Raw genomic sequence first — 13,308 nt, forward strand, 5'->3', positions numbered from 1 at the left:
TTGTCGTATAAATTTTTTTTATGAATATCAGTAATTCAAAACGTTTGATTCAATAAACCATAATGTTTATTGGTTATATTAGATTAAAACGTTTAATTCAATAAAATATAAAAATTTTATACGTCAAGTAAGTTGAATTTCGATATCTCAAGAAATATCAATCTGAGCATTTTGGTCTAATGGACCTTTCTTGTAGGAAATCAAATTTTCAACAAAGTTATTCTTTACATTTTTTTGGTACTGTTAATCATTTTGAAGATAACAGCGAAAAAAGGAGAATCTTGGGTAAAAATCAACTTTAGTGCCCTGTACCATCTCATAAATGTAAGTTGCACTTACGCCGTTCTAAAGACTTTTGAAGATCGTTCAATTCTGTGTAATTTGCGACCAAGACCAATGTGATATCATAAAATTCTGCTGAGTTGTAGAGATTTGAAAAAAAAAACGCTTCTATTCACGTGTATTTTATATGGGAAATCTTTTCACGCCCTGGGTGAGTACTTAATATTAATATTAAGAGCTATAACTTTTAGGGAATTATTTGTTCGACATCTAGAACAAAATTTTCGATGGGGACTGAAAAAAGAAAAATAGTCGTTCAAAAAAAGACACCCTAATGTATATACGTACAATATTATACGTCAAGGAAACAAGGAAAAGAAGAAACGAAAGGTGGTGGAAGGTTAGGAGCGATCGATAATAATTTATCGAAATCCAACGCTCTATTAATGCAGGAAATAATCGAAAAAGAAATTCTTTTCACGTACGAGCATACTTGATTCTGCTTTTTTTTTCTTCTCATCTACTGCCGAAGAAAAATGAAGAATTTTATCGCCTGTGGCAGGAAAATCACGTTCATAAATTTCACTCGGAATTAAACTTCAGGTATGTAATACAGTCGACTCTCGCAATAGGGCCGTCAAAAGTCCGTAACAGCTACGCTATTTTCTTCCAAAATTTCGAGAGTGTCTGACAAAATTATTTTGCTTTGTTCGACTGGAGGGATGAGGGAAGCCTATTGAGAGAATCGACTGTACATACTATGTGCCAACGCATAGAAATAATATTCGCGTTCCTTTTTCTGCGCTGCTTTAAAATGAACAGATATTAGATTCCCGTATTCGCATGGCTTGAGATATTTTTAAAAGCAAGAGCAGCGTTGCGTCCGTTATAGTTAGAGTGTATCAAATGTTATAGTACGGATATGATGCTTCTAGGATTTTAAAACATGCAGGGGAAAATCCGTGGTTTACTGTTACACCCTCTGCTCGACATGCATACAAAGAGAATATCGGAATATCGTACCATCAAAGGATATAGAGTCGTACGTACTACGGTCAAAGCTCACTTAGCTAACCGACCCTATCGATAATGAAAGAATCTGAAGCAACGTCGACGTACCTTAACCTTTCGCGTTACGTAGTTGGATGTGCGAAAGAATTTCGATAGCTCACTCGAATAAATATTGTTACTCGAAGTCTGTGTCAGTGTTTGTATTATTTATACCAGTAGGCATTGGTATGAACAATCTTTTTGCTGAATTTATCCCAACAAGTTGCACCTGCAAACTGATAATGACGATTTTTTTGAGACGTGGTTGAAGTTCCTAATTTTCAAACTTTCGAAAGCGCCTAATTTTGAATTATTTGCTGGCTTAATTTCAGGTAAAGAAATCGAATGTTTGCGAAGCAACAACGATAAAAATTCAAGTTACGATAGAGCAAAATATACTCAGACAGCGTAGTTTACTCAACGAGCGGTTGTAAAAAATAATAATAAAAAAAAAAAAAAAAACGAAAATCAGAATTGCCAGGATTTCAACCGTAAAAATACTGAAAATCCAAAACAAAGAAAGATCAAAATGGCGAAACTTCATCAAGCTGGAAATTCACAGAACTGAAAATCTTCGATCATTCGAAACTTCGAAATTTCGGGCTTTTAAAATTTTCTCATTTTCGCAATTTCCGAACTTTGACTTGGCGGAGTTATGCTCTCTCCGCATTTTGTCCTTTCAAAATGTTGCCCTTTCGGAACTTTGATATTTCGTCAAAGTTTGATTTCTTTACTTTAACTTTCGTCACCAAAAAATTCAGAACTTGACGCTTTTGGAAATTTTCAAATTCAGAATGTCAACATCGCCTCATTTTTTATACCTGTTTTTTAACAGCCTGATCGTACCGCAGGGTTACACTTTACGCATTGTTGCATAACTTGTGAAAAAAGACTAACATTTTCGTGTCCAAATTTACGAGGCATGAATTATTGTTGTACCAAAGTCCCAGAGCTGCGGGTATTCGTTCGGTAGAAGTTGTTTCAAAAGCCAAACCTGTACCCACTATTAGTTGGCGGAGATTTAAACTTTGTTCGTCCTTATACATCCTTGATACTTTTACCTTACCTAGTTCGCACGGACAGAGAGTCTGTACGTGGATTTTGAATTTTTCAAGTTACGTCGAACGACCGGAGAAACTTTTCGCGTTTCTCTTCTCTTCTAAGACGTATATGGAAGTTCGAGGGACGTGTAACTACGAGATGGTGCATGCATGAAAACTAGAAGTCGTCCGATGAAATATATTTTACTGCATATTCTTGAGTCAAAAGAATCACACCGAAGGAAACGATGTAGATCGCATCAGCGCATTGAAGATCGTCAATTAATCAGTCAACTAGTTGGCGCAGAATATCATAAGAATAAACTGAACGAAAGTTGCACCTAGTTTCGGTAAATTAAATTTGATTACCGAATGCAAAAAACGTACCCCAATAAAAAAATGGAAGTAGGTCTTTTATATTCAAAATTGGTGTACCTATAATCATTTGATATAATGAATTTGATTTTTTTCAAAGAGATGAAGACAACAAGAGATAAATATTATGGAATTTGAAACGAATGCAGAATAACTATACTCGTAACTACAATTTTGCCCGTGGAAACCTTGGATATGTCATGGAATTTGTTTTGTGAAAGTTAATGGCGACCGTGAATTCTAGTTTTGGCATCTACCGACTTTTTCATCGTTATACTCTCGTTCTCACCATTCTTATAATAATGCATACATTTGTCACGAATAGCCCGTGTGTGTGGATCCACCGTAACTCAGATAAAGTTTTACGATCAACGTTTATAAAGCATGTAACATAATACAATCACGTTTATGCGCGTATGACATTAACCTCGACAAATTATATCCTAGATAACATCTGAACCGATTCTGTGTGAAATACCGCAAAGCAAAGAGAGGAGAGAAAGAAAAATGGAGAATCCCAAATCGAACGATTCTTCCCGCTGGGTAAGCGTCAAGTTTAACACACACGTATACGTGTGTATATGTGCGGCGAGATAAGGTCTGCGGTTGCATCGCCAATGCGGTGGAAAATATGGAGAATAAAACCAGAGCTATGCACTCTCAGCGAAGAGCATTGATCGGACGTGCATTCATCCCGCGTGAAATGAAACTACTTATCTCCGTTTTGCTCCTGATGGATGCTGCCTTCTCCGGTGTGGTAAACTGGGTGCAGTAAATCTGCCTCGAATTCATCCCGACGCAGCTTCGCATACCGTATAAGTGGCCGTATCACCTCCGAGTTACTGCCACGTGAAGACTGTCATTAGGTGTCAAGAAGGAGATGAGAACACATTTCTTCTACAATTTCGTGAGACTTTCGAAGTGAAATTAGATGTACGGGATTCAGTGAAACGATCTACTCCAATTCTTGATCAATTCGTCGTTTCAAATAAGGCTTATATTTGCTAGATTATGGCGGCAGGAAATTACAGGACCGTGGAACGCAGTGATTTGCAGAGAGCGATTCAACTCCGATAGAGATTTGTTTTGAAGGATTTTTAACAGGCCCTCTTGTATATTCAGTCTTCAAAGTCCAGTTCAGGTGATCATGAAGGAAAGATAGAAAAAACTAAGAATCTAATTGAAAGAATTATCTTTTTAATATCACATTGCAAAGCGTCTAAACAGCGTCCAAGAAGACTGACCTCAATTGGATAGTCGGTTTTACCGGGTTCTCCAATTAAAGTTACGATTTGTAGTGGTTAAAGTTGTATCATACAAAGTTTCTAGCAAGTACATTTAACCCTTGAGAAGGTTGCGCTAGAATCTAGTTGTACGATTCGGACCGCCAAGGTTCGCGTCAAAATCATTCCAATTCTGATACAATGGCAGTTGAAATCAATAAGGAAAAACATGGGAAGCCATTCCCATGAAGCGTCGCTTGTTGCTTGCTTTAACTGAGCGTGGATTCGACTTGGACACTGGCTTAAGTTTTTTGGAACAATAATATCCGCGATTTCTACGTGGGTGTGAGAGTTGGAGTTGTAACAATCTTCCGAAACGGCACTTTAGGAATGATTTCAATTAAATCTCGCCGGCGGATATCCTCGTCTGATTCGCGTTGCCACCTGGGCAGACACCTTGGTATAGTTAACACAAGGTGACCCGCAGAGATGCTCCTTTGGTATCTTTACGGCCTCCCGGGGATATAAACCGGCTTTATCCCTTGTAGTCGGGGCCAAAGTCTGTACGCGGGGAAGGCTCTCACGTCGCCTTTCCACCCCTTGCCAAGCAACCCTGCTTGACGCACCATTGTACCGGTACGAGAGGCGCCTCGGGCGGCCGGCGGAAGGGTTGAACCTGAAGACGAGTTACTGCAAGATGGCTGCGCGGGTGCAACGCGCCTCCTGAAGACCTGGTGGAAGTCTCGGCTCTGGGGAAAGAAGTGAGCAAAGTGGCGTGGCACGCAGGGAGAGAGCTAAGCAGGACTTATGGCCTGTAAGAATAAAATACCGAGGCCATTCCGGGGGTAGTCCGATGCTGAGCAATTCAGCTCAGACCCCTTATCGCGTTATTGTCTTCCCTTGCGTACGTTGCGACTTGAACATCCGCCGATTTTCGTGTCTGTAAGTCCGTCGACTGCTGCAGAGGGTTCACAGTGGCGTGACCGATGCCAATATTGAAAAGGGCATTCGAATCGACGTTGCTTAGCCTTCGTCGAAATATTCTGTGCGCTGCTTTTCGGATGCTGGAATGAAGTCGTGCAGCCAGTGGGAATAAATATGTTGCCCATTTTAAACAGGATATTTATAACACCGGGGTTAACTCCTCCGAGTCTTGACTATTTGTATCAATTTGTGACTTCGTGCCGCCACCATTTGCTCCTGTTCCCTTCAGTCTACAGGCAAAGGGACCTAACGAAGACGTATACAATTTCTCCGTGTTTAGCCTGGGCATATACAAATGGCGACCGAATTATTTCAACCTCCCTTAGGTATCTCGCTAGGCCCTTCGATTTCGCCCTATTTGGCTTCTGCCGTTTTTATCATTCCCAGTTTATTCAAACCGATAGATTATGGTTGGTAGGGAGGTTGATGTTGGGATCACTTTAGGTAAAGTGACCAGGGACTGGCGTTCTCCTGGCTTATGGCAAGCTGTAATATCATCGATCGGAGCGTGAAAGGCAATTATTAAATAATTTTTGAACTTTTTAAGTTGAATGTGTTCCTATAACCGTGATGAATAGGCAAAAATAATAACCAATTCGTGAACACTTTGTGCTACAGGAACTTTCGCACAAGGTATATATATGAGGCAGTCCACTCCAAATCGACCTACGTATAACCCTCACCATTAACGTTTTTTATTTATTTTCAAGTAGGGTGAAAAGTGTATAAAAAAAAATATCTTTCGCCGAGTTTCAGATTCTTGGACCACGGCCACGGGTTCGATTTTTACTCCTTTCAAAAACATGAAAACCTAATTTTCGAAAGAATATCCCCAATCGATTGGCTTCAGATTTATTTCATGGGTTTTTTTTGTTAAAAAATGAAAATTTTGAGACCAAAACAGAGGTGAGCAAGATTTTGGTTCAAAAACTATAGGCAAGTAAGTAATTAAAAAGTGATAGAAATCGAATAAAAAGAAAAATCAATAAAATACAAATTTATATTTTATCCGCTCTTCCTTACTTTTCAAACACTTCTTTTGCCTGTAGCTTCGAAACCAAAGACGCGAAAGTTAGAAAAATCGAATTGATTAAAAATTTGTATTTCTTAACTTGATTTCGATTTTTCGCACCTTTTAATTACTCGTTTAACCTCTAAGCTTCTGCACTTCCGTCGTCGTCTCAAAATGTTTATTTCTTAACAAAGAGTTTATCAGAAAAATAAGAAGCCAATCGATCGAGGCTATTCTTTCGAAAATTGAGTTTTCGTGTTTTCGAGGCCAGTAAAAATCAATCTCACGGTCCGAAAAATCTGAAACTCGGTAAAAGATGTTTTTCCCGCCCACACTACACCACACTTAAAAACAAAAATAAATTGCCGATAATGAGGCTCATCCGTAGGCTGTATCGTAAAATTAGAATGAGTATAAAAAACATAGATTTTTGCTGCAGAACTTGATCAAAACATAAAGTACAATTTTTTCCAGCTACTTCCATGCATCACCGATACATTTATGCACCCCATTTTACTCTGCACAAAAATTTTTTGTCATTCGTGAAATTGAATGGTCAAAATCGAAGTTTGACCATTTTCCCGAGCCAATGGCAACATAAATCAAAGAACGCGCATAGATCTTTCGCAAGATCTTCGCTGATGACAGGCAGGTGGACATACGCCCTCCGTAACCGGGTAGAGAATTCCAGACCCTTAGTCAATAGACCGTGGAATAAGCACGCCCCCAGGAAAGGCTCGGAGGTGGTCTTGAGACGGGGGTAAGGGGGGTTTAATATTATTCGGGGTGGCTTGGTTTAGCGAGAATTACCGCGCAAGCCAAGAGGAATGGCGGAGGTCGAGGGGTGGGCGGCAAAGGTGGGGTACGATTATGGTATATACATACAGCCGTGTGGTTGTACGGGGCAGCTAACTTACCAAAGAACCCGCGGCTGGCCTTCCAAGGTAACCAAGCTCCTCGCGCTTTTCACCGGCCCTATCAATGCTAATGAATAAATTCGATTACCGGAATTACCGGAATACCTCGTTTCCGATTATCGATTTTAGATTTATTCGGTCGTTCCTCTATTCTGACGTGTTTTTGTCGTGTTATCACGAGACTGAAGATAGTGACGTTGACGTAACGAAACTTTAGGGAAAAAATCATTATTGCACAATTTTAGCTTTTCAAAATATCAGCATATTTTATTTATCATGGTTTACCAAATTTCAGACATTCTTAGAGGTGCAAAGTGACGATTTTTTCTAAACATGCGTCGTTATACTAACGTAATTACTAACTTTATCACGTTCGAACGGTTTAACACGCATGCGCAAAAATTATAGAACAGGAGCAGTTGTTTCGTCAGGATGACCAACATTTTTGAGGTTACATACATCGTGGGGAACTGTCGTCTGAACTTATGACAGCTGGTCAACCTGACAAAACAACTGATTTTGATCTAAAACTTTAGCGCATGCGCGTTAAAATATTCGACCGTTAGCTGCGCAATTTGTATAAAGTGAATTAATTTTTATCAAGTCACCAAACGTGCGCTGCTTTCGACATTTTCGGACAACGATCTTTTTCGATCTTTACACACGCGTGCGTGCAACGGCGCTGATCAATTGGTAGCGTGATTACATCGTAAAGTGTAACTTCTGAGCTTGAATAATTCAAACGTATCACATGTTTGTATTATTCTTCAAAACTGTGCAATTAAACTGACAACTGTGCAATGAACCATTCAATACAATACCTATTGACTATATTATATACTATAATATAGAGTGACTTAATCACTCATTTCGTAAAATATGCCTATGAAGTTGAATTTATTTGAAATGAATTCTTTTTCCGTCTTAACTCGAATACCATATCAGTCTATTGGTAAACATTTATCATATTCGCTTTAATTATCAAACTGTTTAAAAACGTCTTTGACGCGCGATGATAGAGAAACGCGCCACGTGATCATTTATTTAGCTTGTCGTGTATTTTTTAGCAAGTTTTGCGTCACGACTGATCACGTGTTACGTTCATGGGGCGTGAATTAACAATCTAGTGTATAAGTTCTGTTATATCAGAGAGTTCATTTCTAGAATCAACCTTCGTGATAAGAATGATTGAATTGTTTGTGCCTCCCAAATAACATCGTCTATTTATTCTCTAAAATTCATTATCACACAATTCGTCAAGAGTCCAACGATCAGAAAAAAAGATTAGAGGACTGGAAAAAAAATTGAATCTCCATGTCGAGGAGTCATGAATTTCATTCAGATTAATTTCACACTCTTTGTCTTGACAGTTTAAATTTCTTTCACTCTCTGTTTTCATCGAAATTTTCGAATACGATGGTACATCAAGACGCTTTACCATAAGTCGTAAGATAACGGAAATCATTGAATATGAAAAAGAAAAGTGTACGGTAATCGTGCACCCGCGATGACGTCGCAGGTAAAATACATATTTGAGTTATGACCAGCAATTCATTGAAACAAATGCGTCTCCATATTCATACATGAGTACATATGCTCATGATTTATCGTGCGAGCATTAAATCGTTATTTAACATGCTCGTAGTCGAGCAATAAATGTCCCTTCCACGTACTCGCCTTCGAGTATTGATCACCTGCTCGACCCTCGTTGCAACAATGATTTATTTATCGCCCAGTGAATTTATCGTTTCAATTTTCGTACAAGAAAAAAAAACCACCTTTGTGTCTTGGATAAAAAATTCTTACGCACGTTTCATATTGAATGTAATTGATCACACAACCCGGCTGCAAAGAATGCATGAAACTGGTACCTAAATTTAAACATTTTTTTTTTCAATCTCATATTTTGCTTAAAGTTATCACGATGAAACGAAAATTTATGTCAATAGTATTTTGGGTATTCAAGTTTTGTGTGTAATCATTGGAATGGAAATGAAAAATGACAGTGATTTTGTACATTGAAAGTATGGAAGATTAATTAACTTGTCCAGTGGAATATTTGTTGCAGATTTATCAATGTGGTAATTAGCATACGAAAAACAGCGTGATAAGTGCGATGTGATTCATCTTCGTTCGCCAAAGAGTTTTAATGAATAGAACGATGTATAGCTACGAAAATTGTTGTAGCTCTAAAAATTTGCAATCAAATTGTTTTTCGCGACACATTGTCAGTTCAGAATTTTCCCCTCAATTCGCAATGCACAATTTCTTTTCCGTTTACTGACCGACATTGAGCGAAAACTCCAACTTTTTATAGCAATACTTTTTTCAGTAATTACAGTCGTTACAACAATATAATAATTATAATGCACTGTATTTCACGCTGCGCGAAATTCCTCAGTTTTACCGTGACGTTATAATATATAGATGAAATTTTGAACAACATGCATTGTGCAATAAAATCATTTGCACCAATCCACGTAGTCTATATACGGTAAATTGATTGCCGAGTGTCGGCAGCAGCTTTCTATGATTATAACGAGTACAGATATGAATTTATGCAAAGTTAATTACACGCCCATGTAGCAGCAACAGTGGCCCTTGTTGCGTTTTATACTGGAAAATATCAACAACGCGTTGTGTAGCAAGGCAGAAGCCCGGCAGCCTGCGTTTTAACGCAATGTGCGTATTTCTTTTTGCTTCTTTTTACCCTTTTTTCCATTTTTATCTTCTACGTATGTACGCAGAGCGAAAGGCTGGTAGATTTGAATTATAAATTTTACCTTACAAGGTACAAGAACCTCTTGAAATATACTCCTAATCCAATCGGCCTCCCAAAGGTCGGAGCGAGATACATTAAGTTTTTTTTTTTTAGAAATGGATGTACTTGGGAACTTGAAAACTTTACAGAACTTTGAGGATGCATGTTTTACCCTCCTACGATTTCCACTCGTCGAACGTTTATAGAAAATTTGTTACAATTGGTCAAAGTTTTTCGTTTACTTTTCTATAGTGGCATTGATAAATTACCTCAAATTACGCGGTTTACATCCGGAACGAATCTCGTGGTTTTGGTTCTTAATTGTAGGATATAAGTAATTCTCTCATGTTATTCTGGCCTGCATTTAGATCCAAGATATGCTTACGAGGCTTCGCTCTGTAAACTCCTTACTTTACGGTCGCTTTTGATTGTTTTGAATCTCGAATTTAAGGCCTGTCGTGCTTTTTTTTTACCCTTTATTTTGAAAATCAATAATATTTCCTTCAACAAGACTCAAAGTATACCGAATTTCAGTAAATTGGTTTCTTTTCTATAAATTCTGAAGTATTATATAGAGCGATGATGTGGTTATTAGGCTAGTCGAGGGCGAAACGGTGAAGAAAAATACATAACACTGTTAAAAAATGTTTGTTTAATTCTGTGGTAAAGATTTGAGGTTGGTAGATCGCCCAGAGTCATCCCTGGCCTGGAGGATACATTCTCTACTTGTAATACTTGATTTGATTTGATAACTATCACCAAACCGAAGTTTCTATCAGAGAAATCCATCTCTAAATACAAATATACTAGAGTTTTCAAAAGCAGACGTCAGTTTTCAAGCTCTGTATTTTACGCGCTCCACCCGGATACGTAGAAACCGTTGGAGTTGTGGTGAGCCCGACAGAAGGGAGAATCCCAGCATGGCCGTGGTGAGCTTAATAATTCGTAATCCGAGAACAAAGCAGCGTGATGAACGCCGGCTTGTAACAAACGCGAACCGTAAGGGTGGCCTACACGGCATGAAGAATCCTCTAGGAGTAGGTTGTAATGCCTACACCTCTTGCGATTCGCGAAATATACGGGCGCGTTGCACTGCTAGTTAATTATACATTTCATCCATTGTTGATGCCTTCGATGGTTGACCGCTCGGGAGTGAATTTAAGAATTTAATTGCTTTCCACGAGGGCTGCAGATTCGCTGGACGAGCGCACAGAGGTCGAGTAATTTCGTTAGTGGTTACAGAATCTGCAGTCTGATTGCTTTCTCGTGCATCCAGAGCCTCACCGTCCACTTGCAGCCATGTTGCAGCAGTTCTTGTATGATTTTCATTCGCTTATTTGTTACTACCGTTTTTTACCAACGATGGGCTCGGTCAATTTTTAGGAATTCTCAGCGCACGTGAATGGAGGCAATCAACGTTGAAACACGTTTGCGATAACGAGTCGGATTCCGGATAGTTAAACAGGAGAATTTGTGCGTGGAACTCAGCCGGGAAATTAAATCCTCCCCTTCACAGCTAGTCTTACCATCTATTTCGACTTCTAGCTCTAATCCGCGTACAAACAATGCAACGAATATTTAGACAGTCTCTAATGCAATGCAGACAAGAGTTTTCGGGACTTTCCTTCCATACACATGTACATGAATGAATGGAGGGTGTCGCGTCGATGCGGGCGACGAGTTTCAACCCTCCGGCAAGAGGCAATTCTGCCTCCATCCAGGTCCACGGTATACCTGCGCAACTTCTCAAGCCCTTAGGGAGTCTGCAGAGGCCGCAGTCGGCACTGCAGGTTCATTGTCTAGGTGGGATTCCCGCTTTTGGAAGTATCCTATGAATAGATGGTGATTGGGGTCTCTGAACCACCCCGATTTACGATGTCCAATTTCTTTTTTACAAATTGCGGGACGACTTGAAATGTAAAAGAACTTGACGATTTCTGAAATTAACCATTTGCTGTCATTACACTATTGTAAGCCCACATTAATGCAATACTGCACTTTGGGTTTCCGGAACATCAGTCAAGCAAGGCGCAGTGGAAAAGTAAACTCGGACTTTACTTTGAGTACACTTACTTCATATATCCGACTTCTGAAGTGGGCCAATTGCAGAATGGTGCCCAGGACTCGTAGGCCAAACCACAGATGTAAACGCCCAGAGGATACAGTGCGAGCACATGTACAATGTATGCCTACATCTCGTATGGATTATGCGCATTACGTATTTACCGGACAAATAGCCACCAGGGGCGAATACTTTACCTCTTACGAGAGCCTCGGGCATTGACCGGTGTCCTCGTCCGGTGGTACTGGTATTTCACTTTAGTCCTGCCCGCAGGACTTGACCCATGCTCATCTGGCGTCGACTCCTTGTTCGCCGGACACAACCCCCCGCCATTTCACCGAGGCAGTGCAATTCCGCATTGTCGACACCCGCGGAAAGCTATTCCAATACTCTAGTCGATACGTTCCTGCACTGCGCTGGACGCTCGGGTGGAAAATTGTTCACTTCGAAATCGGTTTGATCACAGTTTGGCAGTGTAGTTTCCTCTTTTTCACGGTGTTTCGAGAGTCTCTTCCAAGACATTTTTTACAGTTACATTTGAACTATATACTCACGTCATTTATGGCTTTTGACTATTTCAATCATCAACTGTCGTAAGTTGAAAACGCGACTCGGAATTCTAGGTTGGCACAAATTGAATAACGTAGGCCGAGAAAAACGAAGGAATCTAAGTCCAAATAACTAAGTTTTCCGGAGGGTCGAAGAGGAGTTAGGGATGTGTAATTTGTGGTGGGTGGTCATCATTACAGTAGCCTCTAATAGAGGTTGACGGCCTACTGGTCGGCATGCCGGACCTTTCGTACGGGGAGGCGTGTAGCTAAGGATTTCGCCACGCAGTGCATCTTTCTCTGATTTCCCAAGGGAAGACTATCCCGTTGCCCACTGTGCAGAGAAGGCGATCGTCAGGGGGTAGCAGGATATGCGAGGAAGATCAGGGCGCAGAGGAGAGAATCATTTCATTTCCCGTAGAAAAGTTCTGCATAATTCTGACCTTTCCTTCTTATTCACGTATTCGAATGCGATCTCTTTCATCATCAATAACTTCTCACTTTCAAATTACAACTCTGGGCACCTTTTGAAATTGGTTTTACCTTGTATTAAAAAATTCTGAAGATACATTTTACTCGAATGGTTTATTTACACAAACAGAAAAAAACCAAAGAAGGATAAACAAACTAGACGAAATTTTGGCATAAATGGTTATATTATCCAAGTATTTATCGTCGAGTAAAAAACACGATTAAAGTAGACGCAGCAATTAGGAATTGAGTGAAATATAGAACGAAAAAAAAAAGATATTGCGGTCACAGAGATTTTCGGTATTAGGGTGAACGAAAATAAGGGTAAGAATTGTGAGCGTAATGATACTGAGGGGCAAATTCGAAGCATTTGTATGGAGATCTTACGACATGACTCGGCACATTTACAAAATAATTCCTTATGATGAAGCAATTCAAAGTGCGCGTCCTTGGCTGAAGTTATTGAGCTGTGCGTGTTACAATGATGACAGCAATTGACCGGGTCAGCCACTTTGTTAATGTCTGTTATAGCGACCTCAGCATCTCGAATGTCATCTGGTGATACGAAAAATCAGCCAAGGCT

The 13,308-nt window shown here is 39.7% G+C and overlaps 1 protein-coding gene across 1 annotated transcript in view; it reads left to right on the forward strand.

Moving 5' to 3' along the window:
• Positions 1–13,308, forward strand: part of LOC124412675 (protein Fe65 homolog) — a 169,075-nt gene that overhangs the window by 14,460 nt on the left and 141,307 nt on the right. The gene's annotated exons all lie outside the window — the stretch shown is intronic.

This window comes from Diprion similis, chromosome 11 (assembly GCF_021155765.1).
Source record: "Diprion similis isolate iyDipSimi1 chromosome 11, iyDipSimi1.1, whole genome shotgun sequence".
Taxonomy (NCBI): domain Eukaryota; kingdom Metazoa; phylum Arthropoda; class Insecta; order Hymenoptera; family Diprionidae; genus Diprion; species Diprion similis.